General features: G+C 42.6%; 1 pseudogene; it reads right to left on the bottom strand.

The window, feature by feature from the left end:
• Positions 1-229: 229 nt before the first annotated feature.
• Positions 230-407, bottom strand: LOC121006514 (annotated as a pseudogene).
• Positions 408-11,760: the final 11,353 nt, after the last annotated feature.

The raw sequence follows: 11,760 nt of genomic DNA, 5'->3' as shown, positions 1-11,760 counted from the left end.
CGACACTGGCTGACTGGGTTGCTTGGTGCTGGAAACAACCAACAGCTGATGCAATTAGGAGATTGACAGACTAGATGCAGGTATTATATGCAAAAAGCAACACTGCACTGACTGGGCAGACAGAGGAGAAGCTGAAGGAGGCAGGACACACACAACACAACTTTCCACTTGCTTGCTGGAAGGAAGGATGTTTGAAATCAATTTCATTCTGTTTTTCATACTGGATTAGAAGGGGTGCACCGGTCCTGGAGGTACTGCAATACCAGGTCAATGCGTGGAGTGGACAGAGCAAGCTCTTTTTCCATCTCCCTGTTCGAAAAATCCATTTAATATATGGTCCCCAGATAGATATTAAACTGATAAGAACAGATTTTTTTTTTTTTTTTTATTCCTCAGTAAACAGACATTAAAATTCCACTCAATCCACACCTAAGTGGCTCAGTCTTAATAATGTCTCATGTACATCACAGGAACTCTACTGAAAACACTAATCAAAATATAAGGTCATGGTTTACTCACATAGTTTTTCCAAAGTGTTACCTTCCATACTTTTTCCGCTTCTCTTTCTCCAATCCTTTTCTTATCCAGTAAAAATATCATAAAAACCCTGGATAAAAACACTTTTGGCGCCTCTTTTGGAGATAAGATAACATTTTTAAAAACTACAAGATTTCTGCAGTCCCACAAAACTTCTTTAAGAACGGAAAATAACAGCCATGTACTGTAACACGTGAATTAGATAAAATCCTAAAATCTTGACCAATAAAAACCTTTTCATAACTAAAATCCTTCCATCCAGTAAGTGCAATAAAAAGACCTTTTAAAACACTAAAAACTCCTTTAGCGTAAAAACAATCCCAAAACAAGTGATGAAGGTCTTCTGTGCCTCCACAACCTTCTCTAGGGCATCTTTCTGTCACTCTTACGCCCCTAGAACTCATGAAATATCTGGTTGGGAGGCACCCATGGAAACAGAGCCACGTAACATCTTTTTGTTTATTTGATAGGCCTGTGATATTAAGAAGTTTCCAAATTTTCGCAGCCTGTGCAGTATTGCAGAATGGAACATCACATTGAAGCTCGTTTTTCCTCCCAACTTTAATAATTTCATTTTTCTCAGTTTTACTTAGGGAGCTTAAACCGTACTGATCATAAAAGGTTCTGAGCACTATGTAAAATTTTGGGATCACCAACGCCATTGGTCTGCCCAGTTCCTTTTCACACCAGCTCCACTTAATGAAGATCCATCCTGCTAAATACCTACACATGGCCGCAGATCTGTTATTGCACTTTAAAATTTTAAAAATTACTAAAAAATAATGCATTCTTAAAAAAAACTCTAGATTAGGGAAGTCGTACCCACCAAGCTCTGTCCTTGTCATTACCACCGTTCTTCTAATCTTCTCCATCTTGGATCCCCAAAAGAATATAAAAAGTCTCCTCGTTGTTCTTCTTATCCAGAGTTTTTCAGGTGGTAGAATAATAGAGGTGTATAAAATCAGGGGTAAAATAACAGATTTAATTATTAAAATCTTCCCTTTCAAAGATAAAAGTCTTAGTTTCCAAAAATTAATCTTCTTTTCAATTTTCTTATCAAGTTCCTCATAGCTCTTTTTACCTTTGTTACTTTTTTCAAAAATGACCCCCAAAACCTCCACTTCTTCACTTTTGGGAATCCCAGGTACTTTAACTTCCACTTGTTTTCCATAATTTGCGAGTTGACATTTGCCCCAGTTGATACTCATTCCTGCAATACTGCAGAAAATCCTCAAATGCAGATTTATTCTATTTAAGTCCGCTTGGGATTGACACGCGAATACGGCGTCATCCATGTAACCGAAAGATTTTATTCTTTGTCCGGAACCCCCAGGTATAAAACACCCCTCCACGCACTTGTCTTTCTGAATAGATAATAATAGAGGTTCCATCACGCAAATAAAAAGAATTGGGGAGTTAGGGCAGCCCTGTCTAACACCTGACTTGACCTCCACTGCCGGACACACCCTCCCATTTATTAAAACATGACTAAAAACATTTTTGTACATACCTCTGATTACATTAAGAATTTTTTCAGGGATCCCCATTTTCTCCAGTATACTAAACAAAAATTTATGAGATACCTTATCAAATGCCTTTTCTAGATCTATGGTTTCAATAAATAAAGGAACATTATTAAAACCAGCATAATAAATAATATCTCGTAATAAAACCAGATTATCAGAGATCTTTCTTCCAGGGACTGCACATACTTGATATTCGCCAACCATACAACCTATTACCTCACCAAGTCTCTTTGCAATAATTTTAGTGATTATTTTATAGTCACAGTTTAACAGTGTTATCGGGCGCCAATTCTTGATCTCCTTCTCATTACCTTTTTTGTGTATTAGCGTGACTATACCTTTTCTCATGGAGGTAGAAAAAACACCAGTATTAAAAACAAAACGCACAATCTGACTCAGCTCTTCTCCAATCACATCCCAGTAAAAACAATAAAATTCTGCAGGGAGGCCGTCACTTCCGGGGGTCTTCCCTTTCGCCATTCTCTGTATAGTATTTTTGACCTCTTCCTCACTTATATCTCCAATTAAAACATCTTTTTCCTCCCTTGGGATGTTGTCGGATAAAACATTACAGTACTCCTTAATTTCTAGATCTGAAGCCTGACTTTCATTTTTAAAAAGTGTCTCATAAAATCCGCATATATTCTCAACCATTTCTTCACCAGTCACTTCACCATCAGGAGTTAAGACGGATTTAAAAACACCTTTAGGCTTAAAACTCTTTTTAAAAAAATATCTTGAACATTTCTCGTCCTCTTCTATGTATTTTACTTTAGATCTATGCACAATATTCCTCCCTTTCTACAACAATTCTTTTTTCCTTTCTTCTTTTATCTCATTAATCTCTTTTTCTACCTCCCAACCGCAATTCCTTAATTTATACAATGCTTCTAATCTAGAAATTAAATTTTCCTCCTTTTTCCTTTTCTCTTGCGCTCTTTTAACACAAATATCCCTAAAAAAAGAAGCAAACCTTATCTTGGCCCAGTCCCACCACTCTAAAATACACTTAAAACCTCCCTGTTGCCGGACACACAATAAAAACACTTCTCTAAAAGCATCTTTGACTTCAGCATCCTGCAACAGACCTATATTCAATTTCCAGTAACCTCTACCGAAATCCACTAAATTCTTCATGCATATCTCAGCAAAAACAATTTTGTGATCGGATATACTGTTCATCACATGGTCACACTTGGTCACTTCCAACCCTTCCGAATATAAAACATAATCAATTCTGGACTTGGATCGACCACTATCCGCCATATAAGTAAATTTCTCATCCATATTGACCATCAGTCCAGCATCCTTAAAATGCAAGTCCTGTATCATTTCATTTAATAGGGTAGAGGTCACATCAGTCTTAACATCAGAAGTACTTTGCCTGTCCTGTATACTCCTTATACAGTTAAAATCACCTAAAATAATGGTAAAATCTCTGCCAGGCATAAAAAGTTTAAGAGTTCCTAAAAAAGACACACGTTCCCTTTTTCCCGCAGGTGCATAAACACTAAAAACTCTAAAACGCTGTCCTAAGAACTCAAAACTGAAAAGAATACAACGACCTGGTACCACTATTTTAAAATCTATAACATTAATATTTCTATTTTTCAATAATATGCCAACTCCTTCATTTTTGTTATCCGTACAAGGTGACCAATAAGATTTCCCATAAGTCCACTCTGATTCATGTGGTGCTGATCTGATTGCACATTCCTGGACACATATTATGTCAGCCTTCACTGTTGCCAGATAATCAAAGACAGCGGCCCTCCTACAACTTGACCCAATTCCCCGCACATTCATTGTAGCAACAATCAAACTCATGATGAGTAAATTCAGAATGTATACAGCCATAACAATTAATTTGAGAAATTCTGACTCAGCACTCTTCTCTCAACACCTAAACCACAATCAGGCGATCCTGGGTCAGAATCCCTGTCACTCTGTCTGGGGCCAAAGAAGACAGGGTCACCCTGGCTCCCGGACCAAGCACCATCCTCACCTCTTTTGCACCTTTTTACATCAGAAGTAGGAAGATCTTCATCAATTTCCAACTCCGCCTCACTGTTAACATGCTGACCTGGGGTTATGGAAGCTTCAGAGTCATACTCTTCACCCTGACACTCCATTTCTTCTCCCTCACCAGTCACATGATCCGGACATTCATCAACCTCACTTGCCTCACTGCTAGACACGCTCCCCAGCACATCATCCGCCTCAGTAGCGACCTCAGAAGGCCTCTTCTCCTTTTTCTTTTTCCCAGCAGCCCCTTTCCCCGCCCCTTTTTTTGAATTTCCCTCCAAAACGACTTTTCCCTCCAAACTTTCATGAGCACCATCCTCCATTTTGTCCTCCACACCATTGCCACCAGCACTCTCAGTATTTTCAACAATCACACTTGTTCCACCTTTCACCATATCAGCATATGTTCCACCCTTCTGCTTTTGCCCACCTCTTTTATCCTCCACTATAGTGGCTCGTGCCTGTCTGGTGTTAAAATAACTGCATTTTCTGGCCAGATGGTCACCACTTCCACACACATCACAACATTTCTTTTCCATACACTCTTTCACATTATGCCCTGCCTTACCACAATTCCTGCAAATTTCCCCCTTCACAGGACACTCTTCTTGCAAATGGCCATAAGAAAAACACTGCCTACAATATTTCAGTTGCCCTTGGTAAAAACAAAAAACCCTTGTTCTGATTCTGGTTCTGATCCAATAGTCAGGCTAGGTTGATGTACTGCTCCGAATCGATATCAAATGGTAGGCATACGTACGCCGAGAGAAATCATACACAGACTGTCACAGAGAAGTCAATGCTAGATGTTCCGTTTATTATTAGCGATACATGGGTTTATATAGGGTAATAAGGGGAACTTTATGACTCTGCTGGTTGATCTCATTGTCACATTATTTGACCAGTTGTCACGTATCACATATCACAAGACAATAGCAAAAGTCAGCAATATCATAAAGTGTTTAGTAAGGGATTAGTGTGGGTGTTGGCAGTTTCATCAGGGGCCATTTTGTTAAGCAAACTTTTAGTCATTATACAAGCAAGTATACACTGAATATATGATTCCACAACAGTCCCCCCTTGTAGACTTGATTGTAGACTTTCCCTAAACCTAGCGAATCCATAGTGAATATCATTCGTATCCTCTTCACCGACAGTGGCGACAACTTATCCCTTGTGGATAAGCTCCCGGTTAAGCGGACTTCTGATAATACCCTGGGATTCATCTGTCCCTAATTCTCATATCTTGGATCTTCAGTCTTGGGTGGAGGAGGTACATCAGCTGGAGAAGGCGGAGGTGTTGGAAATGGAGGAATCTTTTCCATATCATCTACTGCTGTGCTAGCCATTTGTTCATAGAGGAGCAGTATGGGTTCTTCAGCGGTTTTCTTCTTCCGGGTGATGCGGTTAATGCAAGACACAACAATTTTGATCAGTAGGTAGCTTACAAACAATATGAGGGCTATCTGCAATATCCCCTGAAGTATTCCCATCAGCCATCCACCAATTCCCTTGAACCAGTTACTGGGATTAAGGAATGAAAAGGTGTCAGACCACCATGTTGATTTATCTGCTCTATGGGCCTCTAACCATTTATCACGTATCTCACTCATCTTTTCCAAGCCTGCTTTTACTTGTAGATTACCTTGTGGATCGATGTAATGGCAGCATGCGGTGCCTACTATCTGGCACATACCTCCATCCTTCGCAGTCAAATAGTCTAATACTAGAGTGTGTTGGTTAGTAACTATTATAAGCTGATTCTGGACAATATTAGATGTGTTCAGTAGTTTCATTATCTCCCAAATCTGGTCATCTAAGTAATCAGTAGCCATGACTAGTTTGTCATAAGTTTGCATAATCATAGGATAAATAAACAGGGTACTGAAGAATTTGTTGGCACCACTCATTTCCACAAGATGAGGTTTACCATTTGGTCTGGGAATGTTGTCTGCAGCTCTTTTATACAAGGTGTGTTTGGGGATAACATTAACATTCAGGTTTTCATGGGGCAGTAGGAAAGTGGCTGGCGTGAGTCTGGCAATTGTACATAAACCATTGAAATCCGGTGGAAGCCATTTATATGCCCTGTGTCCACATACTATGTATATGTTTTCTGGAACAGAGACCACTGTGGTATTGAACAAACGAGTGATTAAGTAGGCTAATACGACACCTTCTGCTAGTTTTTGACCCTCTTTCTGACCCTCTGTGGTGTTACTCTTTATCCCTGTTATTAGGTCACCTATACTGCGGCGGGCGCACGCTAAATCACCACTTGCTCCAGCATATATGCCAATGCACTGTACTGGACTGTCCGGGTTGGAATCGTTACAGCCTGATTTGTTATGGGAACTAAAAACCATACCTTGGGTCTGGACCTGTAGACAGTGACAGTGGGTCCAATTTGGAAAGCAGGATACATTGCTCCACATGTAGTCATTCCAGGGCATATTGCTATACTCAGCTGAGGGTCCAGTTCTGTTTATCATTAGCCAGGGGGACCCATCCCATGCTACCACCATTAGGGAGGCTTTCCTGTTGTTATCTTTAGGCGTTACCTCCTTTATGCTAGAAAGGAAGATAGCTGATCCTGCCAAAGCTTTCAATTCTAGGAGGGTTAGGGGTACAGCTAAATAAGGCATAGCCCTAGCATTTACTGGGCCATGTGTACATATCCAACAATCTTTTAGTGAGGAGGTGGTGTCAGATTCACCTTCCTTCAGGCTCTCATACAACACCTGATGATGTTTGACAAACTTATTGTCCCACCCGTCATCCTGTGGGAGAGGTGTGTATGCACTGGTGAGTGTTAACAATGCTAACAGACAGAAGAAAATCATTTTATTAGCTCTGGATCTGGCGGGTTCCTTATCCTTTTGCAGTGGGAAGCGTGGATCCAGGTGGGTCTTCCTTCGAGCTTTACAGAAGTCGGAGTGGTCAGTAGCACTTGGTAGGGCCCCTCAAAGCGTGGTTCTAAAGTACTTCTGACGTGTTTCTTGACCACTACCCACTCTCCTGGTTTCAGAGTGTGACTGCCCTCTAGGGAGTTAGGATCTGGAATGGAAGAAGAGACTTGTGCATGGATGTTAGACAACTGTTTGCTCAAAGCTATCACATATTTTGCAACAGATTCATAATGCATTTGCAATTGTTGTGGGAAGTACAGTCCCATCCGAGGTCCTGACCCAAACAATATCTCATGTGGAGTCAGCTTGTGAGGAGGTTTGGGAGTGTGCCTGACTGCAAAGAGTGCTATTGGTAAACACTGAACCCAGTTGAGCCCCGTTTCCCTAGTCATTTTCAGCATTTTTGACTTTAATACCCCGTTCAGTCTTTCGACCTTTCCACTACTTTGGGGTCTGTAGGGAGTGTGAAATGCCAGATGTGACCCTATCATCTTCCAGACCTCTTGGGTTAGGTTAGCAGTGAATGCTGGGCCCTGATCACTCTCAATGACCTCAGGTACCCCGTACCTACAGACAGTTTCCTGCATCAATTTTTTAGCAGTAGTTATTGCTGTCTGGTTTCTGACGGGGTAGGCTTCTGGCCACCCAGAGAACATGTCTACCACTACTAACACGTATTGAAACCCTTGGCACATTGGCATCTGGATATGATCAATCTGGATCCTCTGGAAGGGGTATAAGGCTTTTGGGAGACATCTTTTGGGCGTGGGCTCAGTCCTACCGGGATTGCATTGGGCACAGATTAGACATGACTGGACATATTTCACCAGGACAGGGGTAATACCTGGGGCTACCCATATTTTATCAATGAGCTCCTTCATTATTGTCTTAGATTGGTGAGTGGGTCCATGGGCCACAGAGGCAATTACAGGATAGAGCGCTCTAGGCAAGCACACTTTCTTCCCTTGTGTCCAAAGTCCGGATTCTTCTTCAAGGGCTGACTCTTTTATCCAGGTTTCTTTTTCTGAGCGAGTGGCTTGCTTCTGCATCTGTTTCAGTAGATCCCATGATACTTCTTGTTGTTTGAGATCCTCTTGTGCCAGCATGATTTTATCTGGCTGTGCTCCTTCCTCTTTCATTGCTGCCTGTTTAGCTGCTTGGTCAGCCAAGGCATTTCCTTTGGCTTCTGGTGTGTCAGCACGGGTATGCGCCTTTACTTTGATTACTGCCACTTTGGTGGGCAGGAGTACTGCAGACATTAAAGCCTCCACTGCCAAAGCATGTTTAATTGGAGTTCCTGCGGCTGTAATGTAATCTCTGGCCTTCCATATTACTCCAAAATCATGAACTACTCCAAAGGCATATCTGGAGTCTGTGTAGATGTTGGCAGTGGAGTCTTTTGCTATGAGGCAGGCCTCAGTAAGGGCAATGAGTTCAGCCTCTTGTGCTGACTGGTCTGGGCGCAATTGTCTTGCACACAGCACTTGGTACTCACTAGTGACTGCCATGCCCGTATGGAATTTCCCTTTGTCATCAGCATACCTTGACCCATCCACAAACAGTGTCCACTGTGGGTTTTGCAAAGGAGTATCTTGTATTGATGGTGCTGTTCCCACTTCAGCTTCCATCATTGTAATGCAGTCATGATCTGGTTCCTCATTAAGTGAGGCAGTAGCTGTCCATAATTCCTCTTCCTGGAGATCCTCTTCTGCTTGTAAATCAATAAAATCCACAGAATCTCTTTCTGCAGTATACTCCCCCCTTGGGAGAGGAAGGAGTGCAGCTGGGTTGAGGATGTTGCATCTCTGAATGGTGACATTGTCTGGCAGAAGCAGACTACACTGAAGCCTGAGGTGGCTTTGTGCAGTGAGGTGTTTAGGTTGTGTCTGTTGAAGGATAGCCGAGATGTCATGAGGAGCCATGATGGTGAGGGGGTGTCCTAGGATAATGTCAGCGGTGGCATTCAAAAGGGAACTAGCAGCATGAACGGCCCTGACACAGGAAGGGGTGGCTCTGGCTACAGGGTCTAGACGTTTTGAAAAGTAACCTAGAGGTCTATTACGACCTCCATGGCTTTGGGTGAGAACTCCTGTTGCATGACCCTGGCGTTCCATGACATAAAGGCGGAAGGGAAGTTTATAGTTAGGAATGCCAAGAGCTGGGGCAGTAATAATGGCTTGTTTGAGAGATTCGAATGCTTCTATGGCCTCTGCAGTCATTTGGAAAGGAACAGTAACAACACGGGGTATGCAGTCATACAGTGGCTGCATCAGAACGGATGCATCAGGGATCCACGGCCTACAGTATGAAATTAGACCCAGAAAGGTCTGCAGTTGGTGAGGGGTATCCGGCAGTGGGATGTCTGAGACTGCTTTCTTTCTGGCATCCGTAAGGTGCTTACTGCCTTGTGAGATGCAGTGGCCTAGGAAAACAACTTTTGGAAGACATAACTGTAATTTGGAACGTGAGACTTTGCACCCAGCATCTGCCAGGAATTGGAGAAGTGAGGTAGATGAGTCCAGGCAGACGGGGTGTGAGTCAGCACAAAGAAGTAAATCATCCACATATTGTAAGAGTTCCACCTCAGGGTGTGCTGCCTGCCATGGGTGTAAGATGAAAGCCATTGCCTTGCTAAAGCAGGAAGGACTATTCTGAGCTCCTTGAGGCAAAACTGTCCAGGTGTATTGTTTTCCATCATGGGTAAAAGCAAAAAGAAATTGAGAGTCAACATGCAATGGGACAGAGAAGAAGGCATTTGCCAGATCAATGACTGTGAAGAAAGTGGCTGTAGGAGGAATGCTAGCAAGCAAGGTGTGGGGATTTGGAACAATGGGGGTTTCAAAGACCGTAGCTTCATTGATTGCTCGTAGGTCTTGGACCATGCGATATACCGGAGGCTGTCCTTTTTCCCTTTTCTTTTTGACTGGATATAAAGGTGTGTTACACGGTGAAGTGGTAATTTTGATAGCCCCATTTGCGAGAAGAGCCTGTATCTGGAGAGTGATAGCATCTCTCTGGGAAATGGAAAGAGGGTATTGGGCTTTGTATGGTAGCAAGTTGGGATCCTTCAAGGTTACAGTGACTGGCTGGACCTTGAGACGCCCAACGTCCTGGGGACCCTTTGTCCAAAGGGTGTCAGGGATAAGGTGCAAAATGCTTTGCAACGTATCCCCTTGTTCGGGTAATTCAGGGGGCTGAGCTACTAATGCCATCATGAGGCAGGTTTCTTCAGGACACAGTGCGGTACCTAGGTCAACTGTACCATTTTCTTTGAATTGAATGTTAGCCCGGACTTTCTGAAGGAAATCTGAACCTAGTAAATTAAAAGGGCATGTCTGGCTTACAACAAATTGTGACATTACTCCAGTGGGTAGATGCAACTGTGGGGATTGGCCTCGGGACTTAGTGGAGGGAGTGATCAAGAGAGGCTTAGTAACAGGGTTGTGTTGGGTGACCCCTTCTAAACCAGAACAGGGTAAATGGATATCTGTGAGCCAAGAAGGGAGTATGGCGGTCTCGCATAACACACTGCGGGCTGCACCAGTGTCTACAAGGAATGAGAGTTCCTTCCCTGCCACATCGAGGGTGATTCGAGGGGCGGGGCCAGCAGGAGGGGCAGAGACTGCCATATACGAAGTGTCCCCTCCCAGCAACACTGGTTTGCCAACATCCTAGTGGGGTGGAGCTGGCCATGGAGGAGGAGTTCCTCTTTGACTCTGGGCTGCTGGCCACAGATGTCTGGAGCGGCAGTTCCTCTTTATGTGTCCTGGCTTGCCGCACCCATAACAGACACGGGGTGGGGGCCTTTCCTCTCTCTCCTCTTCTGTCATGACAGCCATAACTGCTGTGCGGGTTTTCTTGGTATTGCTCTCTAGCCCTTTTGCAATTTGTTCTAAGATTTCTAATGTTAATGATTTCCATTCTGGGCGACAGGTAACAAGAGCTTTGTTTAGGTCTGGCCTAAGGCCATCTACAAATGATCGGGCCAGAAGTCTCAGGTGCACAGGTTCATTTAGACTGAATCCCATATCTTTATAATTCTGTCTAACTCTCTGAGCAATTTCACAGAACTGCCACCATTCTAAAATATAACCTTTATTTTTATCATATAAAAGTAGTTACACCCTTTAATAAATACAAAAAAGAAAAAAGAATATAGAAAGATACGAATCTAGGTCTGGTAGTGAATTAACACTGAGGTTAAATGGTAGGATTGGAATAGGTTAGTAGGGACCTATTGGGATAATTGTCCCTAGTTCTAGCCCTGATGTATGATACCCTACCTAAATACGGAATAGCCGCCCTGATAAGGGCGATCCCGTTTCTCGTACCTCCTGGTGGCCCTAATGCGACCCTGGTAGGGGAGGATAAACTACCTAGAATGACGACCTATACTAAGGTACAGAAAAAAATAACAATTAGAACAATGTAAGTACCCAAAATAAGTGAAGGTGAATATCCAAGTGAGTATCAAAAATTATATAAACAAAATATAGAAAAATAAGAATGTTCAAAAAAGTCCCTACGCGTTTCGCCTGGTTGTTGTCAGGCTCATCAGGGGACAAAGTTGATCAAGGAAAACCCGACACCCGAGTACCTAATATATTATTGTATACACTTTAGTTAATTTATTTTAATTATTTTTAATTAACTCTCTGAGCAAACTTCTCTACTGACTCTGCTTTATCCTGTACCATATCTTGCAGGGTGGTGGATTGTTCTGCTAATTTATCCTTTGCCCACTTATATAATTGTTGGATGAA

The sequence above is a fragment of the Bufo bufo genome, chromosome 6, assembly GCF_905171765.1.
Source record: "Bufo bufo chromosome 6, aBufBuf1.1, whole genome shotgun sequence".
Classification (NCBI taxonomy): Eukaryota; Metazoa; Chordata; class Amphibia; order Anura; family Bufonidae; genus Bufo; species Bufo bufo.
This window is presented reverse-complemented; position numbering and strand designations above follow the sequence as displayed.